Source organism: Ambystoma mexicanum, chromosome 2q, assembly GCF_040938575.1.
Source record: "Ambystoma mexicanum isolate Mex_15411 chromosome 2q, UKY_AmexF1_1, whole genome shotgun sequence".
In the NCBI taxonomy this organism is placed as follows: Eukaryota; Metazoa; Chordata; class Amphibia; order Caudata; family Ambystomatidae; genus Ambystoma; species Ambystoma mexicanum.
In genome coordinates this window covers 565,599,777-565,621,147 of record NC_090924.1, presented here as the reverse complement: position 1 = coordinate 565,621,147, position 21,371 = coordinate 565,599,777, and positions in this window count along the sequence as shown.

Genomic DNA, 21,371 nt, shown 5'->3' with positions numbered 1-21,371 from the left:
GTATACTGGACGGTGTGGTTCTGCTGAATCGAGAGGTAATTCTGAGTTTTCAGGGAATACATTTGTAAGCTGTGTTTCTTGTTCCATGATGGTAGTATTGATTTTCTCATACCCTCGTCCACTGCTATGGATGGCGATTGTGTTTGTTTGATTTTGTTGTATGCTTCTTCATTAAAATATGGTTCTGTGGTTGTTGTGTGACTCCATTCACCACCACAGACATGTAAGAAATTATTTTTGTTCACATTCCGTTTATTGCTGAGCTTCTTTTGTAGTTCAGTACTTAGTTTTGTTAGTGCTTTCATCCTATTTAACACTAATATAAACAACTTCCTTTTGAGAAGGATTGCACTGGCCACGAGAGCTTGTAGGATTAACTTTCTACGGTAGGTTTTAAGGGGTGAGGATGATTTCGGTCCTCTTCTTATTAGATTTTAAAGGACTCTGTGACGAAACATTTTTGATAAAATACTTTTTTTACTATGTGTTCTTGTTACACTATCAGGATTATTAGGAGCATTGTTAGCTGTACTGGTAGTAGTTTTTTTGACAACATTTTTGTGTTTTGTGAAACATTTTGATGGAGGAGGTAAAGTTTCATTATTTGAGACTTCTTTTGTTTTGCTAACCAACTGCATTAGCTGGTTTGTTCCAACATTCTCTACAAACTCTAAAACAGTTGGATGCTTACATTGGGCACTTTTATTTTTATTTGCTCTACTTTTGCGTTCCTTTCTACAGAGTTGCTTTTTGGTAGGCATTATTTGGTGTCTGTTGAAAAAAAAAGGTATACTTTGGTCTGTTGTCCAATGTCTGTGTGCTGTGTGCATGTGTGCATAAGTCTGATGGGGAAGCTCTTTGTCATGGTGAGTCTGTGTGCATTGGACTCTAGCAATGATTTGGTAAGGCTACTTTATTGTTTGTATACTACTACAATGTGCTTCAGATGAGAGTACAAAGTTGGCTACTTGTGATGAGAACCATTATTAATAAACAAAATGCCATAAACTTGGAACAGCAACTTCTTTTCTAAATCTAACCTTCTAAGGATCACGTATGTTATTTGAGTTCCAAACACACAGGGATTTGTGAGCCATTCTACCTGTTATTCTTTGTTAAATAAATGGATATTTGTAGGTAGAATGGTTTAGAAATCAATGTTTGCTTTGGGACCCAAAATAAACAAATAACCCACGCAGCCTCTTTGAGGAGTAATTATAATATAAAGGTAGTACTGTAGTTACTTTTTTTTTTGAAAATTAACCAGGTTTCTTTGGATATGTCGTCTGCAGTGTAGATGCTGTTGATTCTCAGGAGAGTAGTCTTCACTGCAGTGCAAAAAAACAAAATCAATTACTTTTTGTGTTTACAGCAGTGATGATACTGCACACATTAATTGTGCTTCTTTCATCACAGCATTCTACTTTCATATTTCAACCGAGTGCATGTGTGCATTTCACTTCACTCTGTGCAGTCTTTGCATGGTATTTGCAATATGGTACTTTAAAGTCCTTCAAAATTGCTAACTATTTTAAGTTCATGGAAATGCCTTGTTTGTTACACGGTGTATTATGTACAGGAGAGAGGTTTTTAAGCGATAGGGCACAGTAGTACATGGGAAAAAATATTCTACTTGCAAATTAAAAGAACGATGCTGAGAAATCGGGAGACCCTCAGAGGGAGATGTCACCACAGCAATCGGGAGCGCTTACTTTTCTCATACGATTACATTGCAAGTAGCATTACTGTAGCCCGTACACAGTACACAACTCCGACATTTTCACATACAAAATTGAGTTCCGCCCTAAATAGGCATGCTTGCAACGTATGTATAGGTTATGCGGAAGACAGTAAGCAGTTGTGCGGTTTGTCAATGATAAATCGGACATCTTGCACTTAAAAGGGGAAGAATTCTGGGAGACATACAGGCGACATACAAGAAACAGATAGGACATCACAAACATCATTGATGACATCACTCATGACATCACATGTCTGCCTCACTTATTTTTGTGCATTGAAAAATGTAGGCCGGGTGGTTTTATTCACTGACAATCACAATATTAAAAATGAAAAGGTGCTGTATATCTAAACGTTACCCTTTTTGTGTCTTCTTAAAGTACTTTCCTTAGGGTCTGGTCTCAGCTCCTGATGCACATGCATGGGGCAATGGCAGGCCTCAAACACACAATTAATTTGTCTACAGGAAGACAAACTTTCTCATGATGCTGTTTCTTTCTTCCTTACTTCAGTTTCCCTGTATGTGCCTCTCATTTATATGCATTGGGTCTTCATATGTATTGTTTGTACTAGCTCAAGTGTGTATTAAGTCATGATTTGTTAGCTAGTTATTACATGTTTAACATTACACAATCACCCCTGACATCTTGCTCACAACATAATAGAAAGCACCCCTTGTAGGTAGGGACTTTTCATCAACATTCTTTTCACATGTAATGTCATCAGTGATGTCATAAATGATGTTTGTGATGTCATCTTTGATGTCCTGGGTGTTTGTCTTAGCAATGCGCGTAGATGGTGCGAGTTATGGTTGCTTAGCTTACCATAATGGGGGAATGAGCAGTGTTTTTTGGTTTCGCTGTGAAGTATAACATTCCTTTAACAAAGTTTTTTTCTGAATGTACATATATATATATGGCAGGGAACGAAAACAAAGGGACTAAACATGTGATGTCGTCAGTGATGTCATCAGTGACATTTGAGATGACATCTTTCATGGTCTGGGTGTTAGTGTTAGCAGTGCACAGGGGTGGCGGCAGGTTTGGGGGCTTAGGTTACCATAACTGTCGAATTTCAGGGGTTTTTCGGTTTTAATTTGAACCATAAAGGGGAGGTTGAAATTCTTTTTTTAGTGAACTGCACAGGTTTTTGGTAGGGCAACTTAACCATAACGATCCCTCAACAACGTTTTTTTTTGTAGTGAATATGTATCTAAATTTAGTACCCAATTGGCAATAGAATACCAAAAGTAAGTAGTAATATAGAGAGAGCTGGTGGTTAAGCAGTACATCAAATCAGTTACCGTTTCTCTCACCTTAAATATTTTTATAATGTTGCACATTGGCCTGCCTGTTACAATAAATCTCCATTGAAATATTGAGGTCCCAATGCCTAAAAGAACAAAATGATGGGAAGTAAGTTAGCCCCAAAGTTATGTCCATGGTAAATTAGCCCCAAAGTTATATCCACGGTATGTTAATGAACATCTAGGTTGGTTTAGCCATACCTCAGAATCTGTATCTCAGGGATATATCCCTGCAGGATGCCTGCAAGAAATGATGACCGCGCTCGGTCGGGCGAGTAATGTTTACATCTCGCCAGCTTCTGACTTCACGCATAAACGTGTGACATCACGTGCATGTGCATTGGTGGACAATGACGTCACACGCATGCGCAAACATGAACGTTACCGCCGAGAAAAGCAAAACTAAATGGGAAAACCTGATTAGGTAAAAAGGTAAATAATTTGAATTATGTTCAGTATTTAAGTACTTAAGGATATATCTTGGAGTTGATTCTTAAACAGTATATTGAAGCAAATAAGAAGAAGGAAAATATAATGGACATTATGACAAGGAAGATTGTAGGATTTCCAAAGATCCCTAGATGTGGAATGAATAGCAAACCTTTGCAATAGGTTGTTGATGGTCTTAGGTATAAAAGAAATAGAGAAAGAATAGCAATCTCGAGCCAGTAAGCTCATATAGAGTATGCAGTGCAAGGTAACCAATGTTAGTGTCATGAATAATTATATAATTGTGACAGCTAATAGATTAAGATCAAGAATTGTAAGTGTCACATATGTTACTTATAGACCTGGGGTGATGTTTGGAGGCATCTCAACAAGGCATTAACAGGGTAAAGGATTGCAAATAATTGATTGTCAGGTCACACATTATAGATAAGGAATACATATCTAAATCATTTCTGGATGTGCCTGTGTCCCTGGTGGAGGTTGACGTCCATACCATTGCAGATGAGGTGGTCATTGAGCCTGCCAAGGAACATATTGGGGAAAAGGCTGTGGAGGAACTGCAGGCACTTGATGGCAGGGCAACTGCTGTAGTGTAAGTGATTTCAACCCGCCACTCCACCTAAGTCAATGCCTAGCACGTGATGCACAGCTGGAACCCTTAATTATTTATTTATGTCTATAAGTTATTTTATTTCTGAATGATGTACCCTTATATCACGCCCTCTCTTTGAATCCCCCCGGTCTCACTAAACCAGGCTGTTTTGCAAAGTTAAAAGATTTATTTTATGGATTTGAACAATATATATATATATATATATATATATATATATATATATATATATATATATATATATATATATATCACACTATTTACTATCACACTATTTAATACACTATTTATACATTGAACACCAATGGGGTGATGTTACAATCAACAATCTCTTTAATCAGAAAGAGTATGGATAGGAAAAATAATGCCACATAGAATAATACTTTGTGTGGGTTCAGTCAAGTGCAATGTCACTCTTTCCCCCTGCACACTACTCAATCCCCCCAATATGCAAGATAAAGAGATGGAAGGAGAGAAAACAGGTTTCAGGAATACACACTCAACAAATACAGTTTCAATCCCAATTTTGCCCAGCAAACTCAGAGAGAAACAGGAATGATTGCAAACAGGTCAACGTGCTTTGGAATGTGGCTTTGAATGAATGGGGAAATAAACACTGAAAAATGGATTTAATTCACTAAATTGGATTCAAAACTAGTGGGAGCTGCTTTGTATAGTTTCAGATAAACACTAGCAATGATTATTGAGTCACTAGCAGATTGAAAACTGAATTCTGAGATCGGATGCGGTTTTGGATTTGTTGGAAAGCTGAGGATGTTAGCTTCAATTTGACACTTAAAGTCAGTTTCTAGCATGCATGGTACGGAGGTTATGAAGGTTTTAGTAGAGGTCGGGTTTTCTCAGAAAGAGTCAAGATTTTCAAATGAAAGATGCGCTTTTGAATGTACAACCAAGATTTTCTTTACACTAGAGAGTCTATGAAGATACAAGATACCCAACGGTACAGCCACCAGATCAGTGACTCCTCTGTCTGGCTTTTGCCCGCCGAGACACTTGTCTTTCTTCAGCAAATATATTAGCGCAAAGATGATATTATCACTACCATTACCAAAGGACTATAGGAATGAAAGAAAGATTCAGGAAAGGCAAAAGATTTTCTACAATGCAGTTCTGGATATGGTAGAATGGGTTTGGATAGGATTACTTATGATAGGGACAATTCTATGCTATAGATACTCACTACTACTGTTTGGAATGGACACGTCAGGGATCTGGTCAAAGATTTCTGGACAGGAATTCTGCTAGCCCACCGGACAGGATTCAGGGCGCTCGGGTTCTGCCTCGGCACGGCACTCTGGACACTGCACGGCACTCTGGACTGGATCTGACAGGTTGGTTCTGGTTCACAGCTATCTGGTTACAGCTCTGCTCTACTGGTTTGGATCTCTGGATTCTAGCAAGTGTTATTGGCAAGAAAGTAGAAACAGCACAGCCAGGCTGTTCTTTTGGTGCCCCTTGGAGGTCTGGGGTAAAATCTGGTTTCAGGATTTTAAAAGGCCAAGCTGAGAAGGGTTCAGCTTTGGAATGGGGCCTCTCTGCTTTCAAAGTTCTGGAGTCTTGGTTTCTCCTGCAGAGTACTTCACCAGCAATCAGTTGATGGGTGAATCTGTGTGTCTGTTTCTAGGTCCTAAGCTGTCTCTATTTATGTATTTCCCAAAGGGGTGGGTAGGCTGAATTATACTAGGCACACCCTCTAGGAATACTATTGGTTAGGGTCTGTCCTCTCCCCTGATTTGAGAAGGAAATCTGGTGCCATGATGATGCTGTATTTTACAATGCAAGGAGACCCTCCCCTTTGTTTATGCACAGTAAATCTATTTTTCATATAAGGAATATTCACAATATTACCAACTTGATAGCAATAACATATTTACATCACAGATTTAGTGGAGCAAGTATCCGTCCAAGTTCCATCTCGGTGAGAGCTTGGGTTCAGATTTGACAGTTTTTCGCACTTTTGGTTGGGTGCCCAATGTCAGATTTGTCCACATTGTTATACATATATGCGCATGACATCTGGGCATAATCTTGTGAAGTTTGATATTTCTAGCATCATCATAACTGCTACAAAATCACAATTTCTGTAATCATGTCTCTGAACATACCACAGAGTTCTGAGTAGTTTCAAAAGTTGACCGTAATGTTCATGTTAACAACCCTATATTTTACAGATTTTTACAATTTTGCAGTTCTCTATGAGTCTTTTTTCGAAAAGAAACTTTTTGTAGTTTATGGATACACATATCTGTCTCTCCAGCCCCCAAAGTTTTGCTGGGCCAAGAGCAATCCAGGCCTCTCTTCCTGCTGGCAGGGGTTTCTGTTGACACTTGAATTTGCATACCCTCTCATCCAGGAAGTCTATTGTCTCTCCCCAGAGCAGCAGAGCAAATCTCCTCCCCCTCCATTAACATCCAACTGAGAGTTCCTGGCTTTGCTGAGAAGCAGGAGAGCTGCCTTTGTTGGAGCAAACTGTGGAATGTGCTTTGAAGTCCTCTGGCTGGTATCAGTTCACTTTAAAACCCAACTTGTTTAAATTTGTCTTTGATAAAATAAACTTACATTTCAAAATAGGCAAACAGATCTTTAATTCCATTCTTTTTAAAACATAGAGATTAAATAGTGGCAACCTATATTGCTTTTGATGGCAAGTCACTTCTTTTCAACAGTTTGTTTTTAATGCACAAGTTTTAAACTGCCAGTGTACTTTAATGGCAGCTTTGATACAGGTGGCCAGCAGTACTGCGCCCATATTCTGACAGGTTTCAACAAGCAAGCACACTTTTTAATGTGGATATTCTCTGATAGATTCTGCTTTTCCTGACATAGTGCGCTTATGTGGATTCCTTAAATAAGGTGATGATTAACACCCATCAAGGATGTTGGATCTTTTCTGATGTTTGGGAACCATTATTTTGCCATTTCAACTGCCAAGGAAAAATGGATTTTAGAGCACTTCTGGGGTTCCTTGCAATGAAGCACTGCCTTTTCAAGTAGTTCCATTTCCCTCTGTGGGCAGCCCAATGACAGGTTTCGGGAGTGTAGCCTCCTGTTCCCCACTGACACAGGCAAAGTAGATTGGCATCCAATTGTTCCGGTTTCACTGCGCACAGGGCTTTTTGTGGCCATTCTGTTGGTTCTGGTGAAAGCAGCGCACAGTGATGTTGCAGGGCAGAGCCTAGTGGGTCACTGCATCCCACAGTAGTCTCCTGATGCAGACGGTCATCCAGTTAAAGGCAGTACCTGCACCACAGACACATTGCCAGGCAGCAGGAGATGTTGTCAGTGAGGAGGCAAATCCCAGAAGAGATTGAAAGCATGAGAAGGTAAGGAGGTGCACACATTGTGCAAGTGAGGCATGAGGCATGACAGCATTTGCAGAGACTGCTGTCATCCAATGGTGACATGTGTGAGGCATTAGGATAAAGAGGCAGGGGCACACAAGGCGGCAATTGCCAGGGCCAAGGTCTTGGTTGAGGAACGGTGGATGCATACGCAGGCTACCTTACTGGAGGATTACTGTAGGGCAGCAGATGAGATTGAGTCTCGGATGAGGAGGCCCTACAAGCCCTCCTTCAAACGGAGGGCTTCCCACAAGAAGTGGATGTGGAAGGAGTATTGACCTTGGCTGAGGTGTTGTCTATGATACACATGAACTAGCCCGCTGACTCTTGTGTATAATTTACTAATTGTAGGTTTACTTTTGTTTTATTTATTTATTCAAGGGAACTCTTTCTGTTACCCTCATTGTACTTAGTTTTGTGTCAATGCATTCATATTTCATTGTTCAACAGCACCATTTGCCATCTCTTTGTGCCATGTCTTTTCTTGTTGGTGTATGTATGCTTTTGTGCTTATTTCTCCAAGTGCTCTTTTTTTTTTAAACACTCTTTATTGGCATTTCATAATAACAACCTAAGTAACCAGCACACCGCCCCCGTCCCCGCTTCCCCCAAACCCTTCCCCTACACACATCGAATGACTTTAAGTAAACAACATTAATAACTCCCTAACCCAACCCAAAACCCTCCACCCCGTCCCCCCCTTCCAATGTCCAGATTAACCCTTTGGGCCTGCAGTCCTTCCATCGATCACAGCATACAGATCTACAACAACCATGGTTTCCCTGAGGGTCCAACTTGTCCTTGCCAGTTCAGTCGTGCCTAACTCCACAATACCCCCTTAGCCTCTCATCCTCCCATCCCTATCTGTATATCTTCACGGCGGTCATAAATCGTTGTCCTTTGACAGGTCATTTAGCAGTTGGGCCCATTGAACCATAACATCTTCCCCTTCCATTTCTGAGTCAACCTTCTACAGAACCGTCAATTCCACCAAACCCCACCTCCGCACATGCTTACATCAGAGATTGACCGCCGGGCCCTGAGGGCACTTCCACGCTATCGCCATGCGGCACTTAGCCAGTATAAGCAGAAACCGGCCATTCTGTTGCGCACTTTATGCCTCTTACCCCCTGGGAGCTTGCCCCATAGAAACGTTTCCGGACAACGTTCCAGTCTAGCTCCCAACAAACCATTCACTCCTTTTAGAACCTCATCCCAATATGCCAATATTACCGTACAATCCCATGCCATATGCCAGAACTCTGCCTGCGCCGCCCCGAATCTTGGACATTCATCCGATAGATCCCTGTTCATTGCCCGGAGTACGGGGTCACATACAGGGGAGTTGCTAGGTCTGGAAAAGACCCGGGGCTAAGCTGATGTCAGAACTGTTGGGACTGGGGGCTAGCTAGTCTTTTGGCTGTAGTTCCTGAGATTCTATCCGGGGCTACAACCAAAAGATCAGGGGCTATAGCCCCCTTAGCCCCCCCCTAGCAACTCCCCTGGTCACATACGTCCTATGTAAAATATTGAATTGAACCAGTTGAAAACAGGTGTTCCTTGATGTCTGCCGGACCAGCCCCCACACATTCACCCATTCTGCACTCAGTACTGGGCGACCCATGTCCACCTCCCATCTCCCGATTAACCCTCAATTCCCCCTCTTCCCTCCCCTCGAGAAGGGTCTTTTAGATCTGTGAAATGTGGGCCCTACCCCCGTCTGGTCTAGCAGTACTCGGAGTACCGATCACGACTCCGGCTCCTCCAGAATTTCTACCCACAGCTCCACCAGCCTACAGACCACTGCCCCATATGCTAGAGAAAACCCCTGGGATAGGTCAAATTTCTGGCACCAATCTTCACAAGTAAGTAACTTCCCATCTTCAAAAAGATCCCCCAACGTTTCACAGCCTTTCTCCCTAAGCCTCTGTATCCCTACCCTCCCAATCGCCTGATGGAGCTTCTGATCAGCACCCCAGGGGAGACTGTCCTCATACCGCCCTCCGACCCCTCTACCACCAACATACTTCCTCCACGTCTCCCTTACTGCCTCAAACACTACCATTCTCCCTTTATCCCCCAATGGATACCAAATAAGCTCCACCGGCCTACAGTTTGGTGTCAGACTCCCTATCAATCCCTTAAGGGCCTCCCCCCGGTTGATCCCACACCAACACTGCCTGCAATTGTGCCGACCCAAAGTATCTCTCCCTCCGCAGTGTCTCCAAGGAATCTTCCTCCTCCCTGTATCCCATAATAACTCCCTAATCTTGACGTCTAGCATTTTAAAGAATACTCTCTTTGCCACATATGGTATTTTAGTAAAGAAATAGAGCAACCGTGGCAGGATCACCATTTTACATAGGGCCACCCAACCCATCAGGGAAAGGAGTAATACCTTCCAGAATTGGACGGAGTCCCCTATCCTGGACAATGCCCTCCCCGTATTGTGTACAAACGTGTCTTCTAGTTCGTGGAATACCCGTGTCCCCAGATATCGAAATGACTCAGTCTCCCTTTTTATCCCCAGCTCCGGCAGCTCCCCCAGTGGGCGACCCCGTAGCCCCCCTAACGGGAACAGCACAGACTTCTCCAGATTGATCCGGAAACCCGACATGTACCGAAAGTTCTGCAGTATCTCTAGCAACTGCGGGAGATATACCTTGGGCTCTACTACATACAACAACAAGTCGTCGGTGTAAAGGGACACTATGGGCCTCATTACAGGGACGGCGGTAAGGGTTAACGGTCACCGTTAATGGTACCGGTGACCGTTAACCGTTACCGCCTGATTACGAGGTCCTTTGCGGGTTGGAGACTTTAACGCCTGCTTTTTGCAGGCTTTAAAAACCAACCCGCAAAGGGACCAGGGAGCTAATTACGGTACCACAATTTGCGGTGCCGTAATTAGCACCTTCCCCATTCCCATTGTGCCCTATAGGGAAAAAATGGGAATGGGGAAGGGCAATGGGGGAAGAGGGAATTACCGCCCCACCAACCTTGGAATAGGGCGGTAATTCCCCTTTCCTCCAAGGCGGTGCCGGTATTTTGTCCATATAATGAGGCCCTATGTGTTTTTGACCCCCCACATTAATCCCAGCCTCCATCATTTCTTGCCTCAGGAACGCCACCAATAGTTCCAGGGCCAGGGCAAACAAAATTGAGGAAGCTGCTGCACATCCTTGCCACGTCCCCCTTCCCACTCCCATGTCCCATGTCTCAGACACCCAATTGTTTGTCCTAACCATCGCCTGCAATTTTTCATATAGAAGGGCCAACCATTTACAGATATTTTCACCAAACCCAAATTCACGCAGTACCCGAAACAACCATTTCCACTCCAGGGAATCAAACGCTTTCATGGTGTCGAACTAAGCTAGCACCATGTCTTGACTCTGCGATTTCACTAGGTCCATAACATGATGCAGACGAGAGATGTTGCCCGGTTTATTCCTTCCTCCGATAAACCCACATTGGTCCGGATGGACCAAGCTTGGAGCTACTCCAGCCAGCGTAGCAGCCAGGATCTTCCCTAAAATTTTCCCATCCACATTCAAGAAGGAAATGGGTCAATACGCTGCCCAATCCCCTCCTTTAAGATCACCGTAATCACAGCTTCTCTCATCGATTACGGGAGACAGCCTCTCTGGAAAGCCTCCTCATATACTTTCTGAAGCTGTGGTACCAGGAGATCAGCAAACATGGTGTAAAACTCCACCGGGAGCCCATCACTACCCGGCGCTCTGTCCCTCCTCATTGCACGGATCGCCCGGCGAATGTCCCCCTCCTCAATCGGGGCCTACAATTCTTCCCGACTGTCCTCCCCCAATTTCGGTAACTGCAGCAGCTCCATGAGATCCTCGACATCCTTATCTACGTAGCCTCACTCACTCGTATGTAAAGTGTCATTGATCCCCTTGTGGGTCCCAAATATCTCCCTCGTGTTTGATCCTAGCTGGGTTATAGCCTGACTCCGATTTTCCCTACCAAGCAACCAAGCCAACAGCCTGCCCGCATTGTCCCCTTCCCCGTGCAATCTGACATGCCACCTACTGTTATCAAAGTGCGACAACTCTGTCAGGGTTCCCTGATAGAGTTCCAGCTGCCGCGCCAGGGTCTCTCCCACCTCTACACCCCTTGCTGCTTCTCTATCCAGCTCCACCACCTGTTCCTCCATTCGTTGTACGAGGATAGGAGTGTCTTCCGCATTCCTAGTGTCATGGATAGGCACTTCCCTCTCACAGTCGCCTTGAAGGCTTCCCACAACACGCCCCTAGATTCCACCGAGGCCTCATTTAACTCAAAGTACGATCTAATCCCTTATCGGGGTTCATCCACAAATGCCCTGTCCTGCAACACTTCCTTCTGAAAACGCCACACCCGCCGCGGGGGTCTCTCTGTGGACCCAAATAGTGTTGCCACTAAGAGAGAATGGTCTGATAGAGTGCGCCCTAAATATCTTGTTTCCCCAAAATGATGACAATGCTCCCTCCCCGTTATAATGTAATCTAAACGTGAATATGAGCGGTGCACACACGAATAGTAGGAATATGCCCTTTCCTCACCATGCTTCTCCCTCCACACGGCCACCAGATCAAGCTGCTGCATTATCCCATGAAGAGACCCCGCCATATACTTCTTAGGCACCCCTCTGCTCCCCAACCCATCCAACCACTCATCCAGATGACAATTAAAATCTCCTCCCCATATTATCATGTCCCCCCTATATGCCCCATCACACGAAGCACTGAGGGGAAATACTCCTTATCATCTATGTTCGGTGCATATGAATTAACCAAACAGATTGTCCTACCCTCCCATGAACACTGCACAAGCACCGTTCTGCCAACCTCATCCTTTGATACGGCCTCCACCTTAATGGTGTCCCCCTTGCCATCCAAATGAGTAACCCCCTATTCTGGGTTGAATATGTCGTACCAATCACTTCCCCCCACAGGTTTTCCCCAGTTTCTCCAGCACCTCTGTACCTGCATGTGTCTCCTGTAGCAAGGCCACGTGTATCCCCGGCCTTTTCAAAACCTCCCCCACTCTCCGCCTCTTCTGGTAGTTCCCAATCCCTGGACATTCCATGTCCCGATTGTCAAGCTTCCTAGCCTACCCATCTAAGCGATTGATGACTTCACTCATGTTATCCATCCATCTCTCCCAGACCCCTTGATATCTATCCTCAGGTCTACCCTACCTTCCCCTCACACCATATTACATCTGTGTCAAATCGTGCCTCCGCTCCTTGTCCCCAACCCCCTGTCTTGCACCTGTCCCCAACTTGGTGCTTTAACCTCCAAAACCCCCCCACCCTCCTTCTCCAACCCCCCTCCCTGTCTCCTCCCCTCATCCTCCCCCCTGCTCCCATCACCCCCTCCACCCCTCGATCCCCCAACCATCATAAGTAGACACACCCCCCTGAACTGCAATCCACCACTCCCTCCTTCTCCGTAACTGTAGATCCATTGACCTACTCAACCCCAATATCCTCTCCTCCCACAGGGTTAGCGGCCAATAGCGTCATTTGAACTGGGGGTTCCATCACCTCCCCCATACCACCCCTCCAATATCATACCCCTCTATTTCACTACCTCTTCACTCCCAAATAACCCGCCTCTGTAGTGCTGTCCCTTCTCATTCAGCGTTCAACATTACCCACATTCTTCCGAGTCTGGTCCCACGTCTCCTTAGACCCCCCAGGCTGGGGATTTATCCTATGCAACCTCGTATCCAACCAGTCCCAGACCTCTCTTGGGGATGCAAAGAACCAAGACTCCCCCCCCCAGCCAAAACCTTTAGCTTTGCCGGAAAAAACATCATATATTTTAAATTGAATTCCCACAGATGGCTCCTCACAGCATCGTAGGATCTCCTCTGATGCTGCACCTCCAATGTAAAATCCAGGAAAATCTTCAACTTTGCATTACCAATCGCGTAGTTGCCCTCTAAGCGGGAGTCCTGTAGGATGGTGCCCCGGTCCCGAAAGTTCATAATTTTGCCCACCATCACCCTCGGTGGGGTACCCGGCAGGGGGGTCTCCCCGGGACCCTATGAGCTCTCTCCGCAGTGAATAGATTGGATAAGCCTTTGATCCCCAGTACTTTTAGGATCAAATTTTCCACAAATAGTTCTGCACTGGGGCCCTCCACTCGCTCCGGAATCCCGACCCAACATATGTTGCACCGCCTTGAGCGGCCCACCGCATCCTCCGCTCTAGCTTCCAGAACTCAGCCTGCCCCCACTAGGCCGATTTTTGAGCTTTTGGACTTCATCCTCCACCGTACTGCCCCTCTGGTCCACTTCAGTTACTCTCTTGCACACTTTGCAAAGGTCAAACATCCACTGCCACCTCTTTGAAGCTTTCTTGAAGGGTGCTTCTGGAGACCTGTATCGCCTCCATTAGCGAGTCCAAAGTCACTATGCTTCCTTCCCCTCCTGAAGATGTCTTCCCTGCCTGCCGATCTAATCCATCCTGTCCACGTGGCCTATCCTTTGCTGCTGCATATTTTTCGATTTGTTGCTGGCTTTTGCCCATGTTGGACTCAATTACCGCAGCTCTGTATCCTGCTGGCGATCCAGCGGCCGACGCTGCTTGCCGCATGCTGTACCCCCCCGCGGTGCCTCAGCTCCCTGACAGGCCTCCCCTGTACTCAAGATTCCACTCTCCACCACACATCTCCCCCTCACCAAGACCACGGCTCCAGGGGGGCCTCCAACTCCAGTTCTTGTGAAAGTTACTGCTGTAATCCGTGTCGGCGGGCCACTCAGCTGCCTCCCAGCCCGGTCTCTTGCCTCCACCAACCCCGATGGGGATATCTTCCACCTCCTCTTCTTCTCCTCCTCTACTATACCACTGCCTCAGTCCCTGGGGGCAGCTACTGCGTCCACCCTTAATGTCTGTTCAACAGGTGCCACTTCCATGCACCATCTGCTCTTAGCTGCGGGACAGTTCTAATGGCAGGGACACCATGAAACGTAACACTTAGGTTTCTACTGCCCTGGCTGTTCTCCTCAGCCCCTCCACCGCCTCCAGGGTTCCAGCCCTGTGTTACATGTATTCCTCCACTCCCGCGGGCTCCTCTGCCACACACGGCTTCAAGGCCACCTTCCCGCACCGTCCGTACCGCTGCACTCTTCTTCACCACCGCCACTGCAGTTCTCTCCTGCCTTGCAAGGGACGGCCGTTCCTGCCTTGCAAGGGACGGCCGTCTCCACCCCGGAGGACGGAAAGGCTCCTTTTGTTTGAACATGATCTCCAACTAAGTGTGTCCTATATCTGTCATGCATGTTCGGCCACTCTCTGTGAGTCTTATTGGTACTGGTCTACTTGCTGTGGGACATGTGTGCATCCTTCAAGTGAGTATGATGTTTAGTGTGCTGCCTTCATGGCCAATGCCCATATTTGGACAATGGTAGATGTGGGGAGATGATATGTTTGGAGTTGTATGTGTTTCATGTGGTTGTCAAAGGTGCAGAGGGCAGGAGCCTCCACCATCCCAATTTGGGTGCTACCACCATCACCACTAAAACCATGCAGCATCCTCCGTAAAATCACTGCTACCTGCAACCCGCCCAGATCAGAATACGAGATCGCCTTGCTGCATTGAATTTAGTTGAGTCCTCACTCCAACTGAGCCACCTGTTTAATTTTATCAGCTTGATTACCTTTATTCGGCTCAATCAGCTCTCTGTGCGTGGAGCTTGGCCCTCACTCCTTGCTACAGCAATATTCGCCTGCTCCAAAGATGGCGGGTGTGATACAGCGCCAGAACAAGGTTGGCTTCGCCTCATTGCTTAGCTACTAGGGTTTCCATTATTTTTCCAGTTCCGACGGCAGGCGGAAAACCGGCTACAGTAAAAGGCCCTGTTACACCCTGTTCACCACAGGACACAGCGGACCACCCGACAAATTATTTTAATCCTCTCCTCTTCACGTCCAACCTATAACCTTAAACTGGCCAAGCTTAACACTGCGCATCAGGAATTGTTACTCCTCAAGCAATCGTACCATGCCTCAGAAGTCTGGGTTTACCCAGACAAGATGGTCCCATGAGTGAGACGCCTTGTGAGTAAGTGGGTGAAATTCAAATCTTCGGCCATTGTGCCCATTGTACCCTATTATTGTTTGCGGCGTCGAACAGCTTCAAGCCATCCTGAGAAAGCTACTTTCACCCATTCTACCAATTGTGCCTCATTATTGTTTGTGGTTTTTAGCAACGCTCCTGTGAAAGTTGCTTTTTGTCCATTTTGTTACAATTGTGCTTTAATAGTGTTTGTGGTTTCTAACCCACTCATGCTGCACCTGTGATAGTCACTTTTTGCCCATCTTCCCAATTGTGCCTCATTACTGTTTGTGGTTTTTAGCACCGCTCCTGTGAAAGTTGCTTTTTGCCAATTTGTTTTCCAATTGTGCTTTATTAGTGCTTGTGGTTTCTAACCCACTCATGCTGCAACTGTGATAGTTACTTTTTTGCCCATTTTCCCAATTGTGCCTTATTACTGTTTGTGGTTTTTAGCACCGCTCCTGTGAAAGTTGCTCTCTAACCACTTTCCCAATTGTGCTTTATTAGTGTTAGTGGTTTTTAGCCCACTCTTGCTGCCTCTGTGAAAGTTGCCTTTTTGCCAATTTTTCCATTTGGCCCGTATCATGATTAGTAGCCTCGAGCCCACGCACAGTCATGTACCGTGTCCCAGCTAAGTTTCTCACCATTTTAGCGTTCAGTATCATAGCCAACACTCCCACCTTCTTTATGTCCATTTTGCCTTACTTCACTGTGCCATCTTCCGCCCTAGCGGCTCTCACCACTATGGCCTTCTCAAACATGACGTCCAAGCTCCTGTCTATGCAGATACCTCTACCACCACCCGACTAGATCAGGCCAACATACTTTCTACCACCCATCACTCCTACACCACAACAAACACTCTCAGTCAGCAAACACACCCAACACATATCAGAGATATTATCACCAGCTCAATGGATCCATCGCTTTGCACGTAACCCAAACCAAACTGACCTTGTCCTACTAAATGGTGAAATCATAGACTAGGTTCTAGGCTTATCAAAATGACTACAGAGCCAATGTCTTGCACCATCAAACAGAACTCCAAACTTAGTAAGGCACGCGATCACTTATCACCCCCCACTCAACTCAAACCAACAAAAAGACTAAGGAATCCCACGAAATTAGAGGAGCACTCATCAATGCCAGATCACTCGTAGCCCATACCACTGAAATCGCTGACATCATTACTACCAATCAGCTTGATTTCCTAGCTGTCACTGAGACCTGGCTCCACAAAGCAGCTGGCCCTGCCCTCTCCCTAGCTGTCTCAGACAACTTCACCATTATCAGACAAGACAGAGAAACCTCTAAAGGAAGAGGCATAGCATTAATACGCAAAACCAGCCTTGACACGAGAGCAACAGACTCCACCCCTATGCTCTCCACTGAATTACTCTCAGTCAAACTATAACTATCTGCCTCTCGCACTGTCTCCATAAACCTGGTTTACAGCCCCCCAGGTTCACTAGGGACCCTCAAAGAAGACATAAGAACTCTCCTTAATACTAACACCAAACCTGGTTCCCAAACCATTTTACTTAGAGACTTCAACCTAGGCTTGAACGACCCCAAGGACACCAATGCTACCATCCTATCTAATACCTTCACAGAAGCAGGCCCCAATGGACCAAAACACACAAAAGGTTGCACCCTGGATCGGATCGCAGACATCAACTGCTTATCCTGCATAACAAATACCAAACCATGTGTTTGGACAGATCATCACTTGATCTCATTCACCATCCAAGACAGCCCTCAAACTAACTCGGCCAAACCCATGGCCCCACCCGCCCTAACTAGAAATAGGAAAAACATTACAGTCCCCAACCTACTACCCCTACTACACGCTATCACCAACCCTGTGAACCTACCCACCAATCCTACAGATCTGGTTGACTTGTACAACAATACCATTAACTCTGCTGTTGAATCCATTGCACCCATTAATTTAAACTCAGCAAAGATAAACCTACAGCTCACCTTAACTTGAGGTTTACTCCCAGCCTAAAAACTTTATGCATTGAGAAAAGACACACTGAGACCAGATCGAAGAATAACCCAAAAGATCTGAACAAGCAGCACCTTCACACCTCCCTGGCTAATAGGTTCGAAAAAGAAATAATTCAAACTAAAAAAGACACATTTAATGACAGGATAAAAAAAGCTATCTCTAGCACTAGAGAAATCTTCTCCATCCAAAGGCAACTGAAATCTCTGATCACCCCCAGGGATACTTGTATCAAAAATAAATCTTGGTGTACAGACATCCAAAACACCCTCAACTCCTCCTTCTAATCATGTTCAGTTCCCACCAATCTCAAAGATGCCTGGGTACTACCCCTACTAAAAAAACCTAACCTAGACCCCAACACTCCCACCAATTACAGGCCAATCACAACCTTCTTTTCTTCTCAAAATCCTTGATAAAGCTGCCTATCTCCAGATTCAAGCTTATTCTGAGATTAACAACCGACTGGGCACTCGCCAATCTGGCTTCAGACCAAGACATAGACCAGAGACAGCGCTCACCGACCTTAAGAATCAAATAGATGATCGGAAAGACAAAGGAGAAGCCTCCATTCTTCTCCTGTTGGATTTATCTGCTGCGTTCGAACTAGTTGACCATAATGTCGCGTGCAATCACCTTAAACCAGCTGCCCATTTCTCCAAGGAAGCTAACACTTGTATAAACTCATTCTTGGATAACAGATCCATGAGGGTCTTCTCACCCTCCTCCGCTGCAGACCCAGTTCCTATTACTTGCAAAGTATCACAGGGCTCCTGTGTCTCCCCTACCCTATACAATATATATACTAAGCCCCTCTTCGACATACTAGACAATCTCGGTGTCTCATGCACCAACTATGCTGACAACACCCAGGTTCTCATCCCCATCATCGGAGACTACGACAAAGATGTAACCATGATCCATAAAATCTATTTAATTATAGAAACATGGATGGCCACCCATGGTTTGTGCCTCAGTGATGAAAAGACAGAGCTTTTAATCGTGGGGTCCCCCAATAGATTGACTAAACTCTCTTCCCAATACAACTTCGTCCTCATTGATGGAATTAAGATTAAAGTAGGTAAGGAGGTTAAGACCCTAGGCTTCTATCTGGATTTGGCTCTCAACCTCAATAAACAAATCAACACCACAGCTTCGGCCACCAACTATACATGCAAACTGATTCATGCATGTAAGCAATTTCTGTCCACAGAAAGCTGTATTACAATTGCAAGGGCCTTAATCCTTTCCAAAGTTGATTACTGCAATGCCCTATTGTTAGGCACCAGAAAACGCAACACCAACAAACTTCAGAGAATCAAAAACAATGCCCTAAGAGCAGCTCTAGGCATACCCAAAACCCAGCACATATCTCACATGAGACGCAACACCAATTGGCTCTCCATAAACAACAGAATCAAGTTCAAATCTCTTAACCTTACCCACAAATGTCTGTCCAACAAGGCTCCCCTATACCTCACTGACAGATTCACCAAATACACCTCTGCACAACCAATCAGAAAAGCATAATCCAATAGCCTCACAATACACAAGTTCAGACTCAAAAAAACAGGAGGCACTAGTTTTCCAGTTCTGGCTTTGCAATTATGGAACTCTGTCCCTGATTCATTAAGAGCCATATCTCCCTTCTAATGCTTTAAAACCAACCTCAAGCTGTGGCTGCATTACCGAGATCTATGACCTTTACTCCTAAGTAAGAAACCACATCCCAAGAAATCTATCTGTTGTAAATATGTAAATATGTACAAAATATATCTGTATCTGTAGCTGTATTTATCTGTATCTGATGTCCATGTCTTGTACAACTGTGTAACTTTGTAACCTGCACTGCGCCCAGATGCCTAAGGGCCCGGTGCGCACTATAAATAAATAATTACAAATGAACAATTACAATATGCATTTATTGCTTGGCAACTTCAATGCTTTGAAGAACAGGCATGTTTGTCATTAATGTGCATGTGTCCGTGGGTGTGTAAACCGTGTATGCTGTGGGTTGCATGACACTTCCTATGCACATGTGTTCATTGGTGTTGAGTCATGTTGGGGGTTGTTTGAGGTAGGCATGGTGGCATTTCTTTGATTGACTTGGCCATATAGCCTTATGGACATGTGTTTCACATGTAGGGAAGGGACCATCTCAAGAGTGTGGGTAGCAAGCAATGGTTGCCTGATGTGATTCCTTGTGCAGTGGCATTGCATATTTTCTTTCAGTGTATCAGTGTTGGTTGAGTAGGTTTTGTATTGTGTGTATGATGGTGGCGACGTGGGGATACATTTGGAGAGGAGAGGTATATTTCATGATGATGTTTTGTGTCCCTTTTTGAGGATGGGTACTAATTCATGTAGGTGTCCGTCCAGATTTTCCATAGAGCAGGGATGTTTGGAGTATCTGTTTGCAGATCATTCATCTCTGCCCACTTTCTCCTCAAGGTGTTATTTTCTTGTACATCGAGTTCCTTCATGCTACAACAGCTGTTTAGGGATCCCTTTGGCATTGCTCTTTGGCACTTGCTTTTGCATGTGGATGTGCTCAAATTTACCAAACAGGTATAACTTATTGGTATTGGGGATGATCAGAAAGGATGTGGTCTTAATCTGATTCACTAGACTAAAGACCTCACATTTGGAAAATGTCACCTGAACATCAAGATACCAAAGTGTAGAAGCATTGTGCTTCAAGGGGAAGCTATGGAAAGGTGGCTGTCCTGGATTGAACAGCACTGATTCCAAGTGATCATGTTGGGGAGGATGTCTGCCAGGTGTACTTCATGGGAGACAGAGCCCAGAAGAGTTGAGTTGGGTAAGTGCTCCACAGTGAACTGGGCCATGGTTGTTCATGATGCATAGCTGGCAAGTGTTGTTGCAGTTACAACAATAGTTTGTTTAACTGCAACATCATACAGAACAATGCCTGCAAGCCTGTTTGTTGCACTGAAGGGACAGTGAAAGGCTATGGTATTCACTCCTGTTGGTTATGAGACTGCACCCTTTTCCCAACAGATCATGAGTGTGTCTCAGTACACAGTTTTGTCTGTTCAGCAGGCAACATCTGTGGGTGTCTGATTGTTGTGTCACTACGTGCAAGGGGTATAGGGCGAACATCCAGTGAGTTGTTGTCAGGCAGGTGTTGTGGCCAAATAATGTGGGAATGTATGTGATCTACTTAGGTGGGCTGGGTATTTATCATGGTTCTCTGCAAGCAAGATGGTGCATTGGATATTCAGTCAGATATTTCGCATTTCATCCAACTCCTGGTTTCAGTAATGTGCAATGTAAGAGTAAGAGTGGGCTTTGGGGTGTTGTGTATTTGGGGAGCATTATTGTGATGTGGCACGTTGTTGGGGCAAGTACTGAATGTGAGAGGAGTGAGTATTGAGTGATGAAGATTTTGGGGTGCAGATTATTGGGGGTACTGAGACAAGGGCAGATTTGTGGGTTCTGTCTTGATGTGGGGGGCTGGGGCACAGGTTAGGGGATCTACTGGAATGAGGGTGTGTGTTTGTTTGTTTGTTTATTTATTTATATGGCGCACCTTACCCAGGGGCAACAGGGCGCAGGCAGAAGATAATTCGAAGCTTACAATGTTGCAGAAATATACACATTGAGGTAGTGATAGAGATAACCAAAATTACAGAATAAGAAATGTACAAATCTTCATACATACAAAGTCAATATCTATGCAGGGGTAAATATACAAATATACAAATATGTACAGGGCTGTTAGAGGCGGGTACTCCTGAGAAAAAAATATTCAGGATTACAGGATTACAGGAATAGGAGGTATGGAAATGTATACAAATCT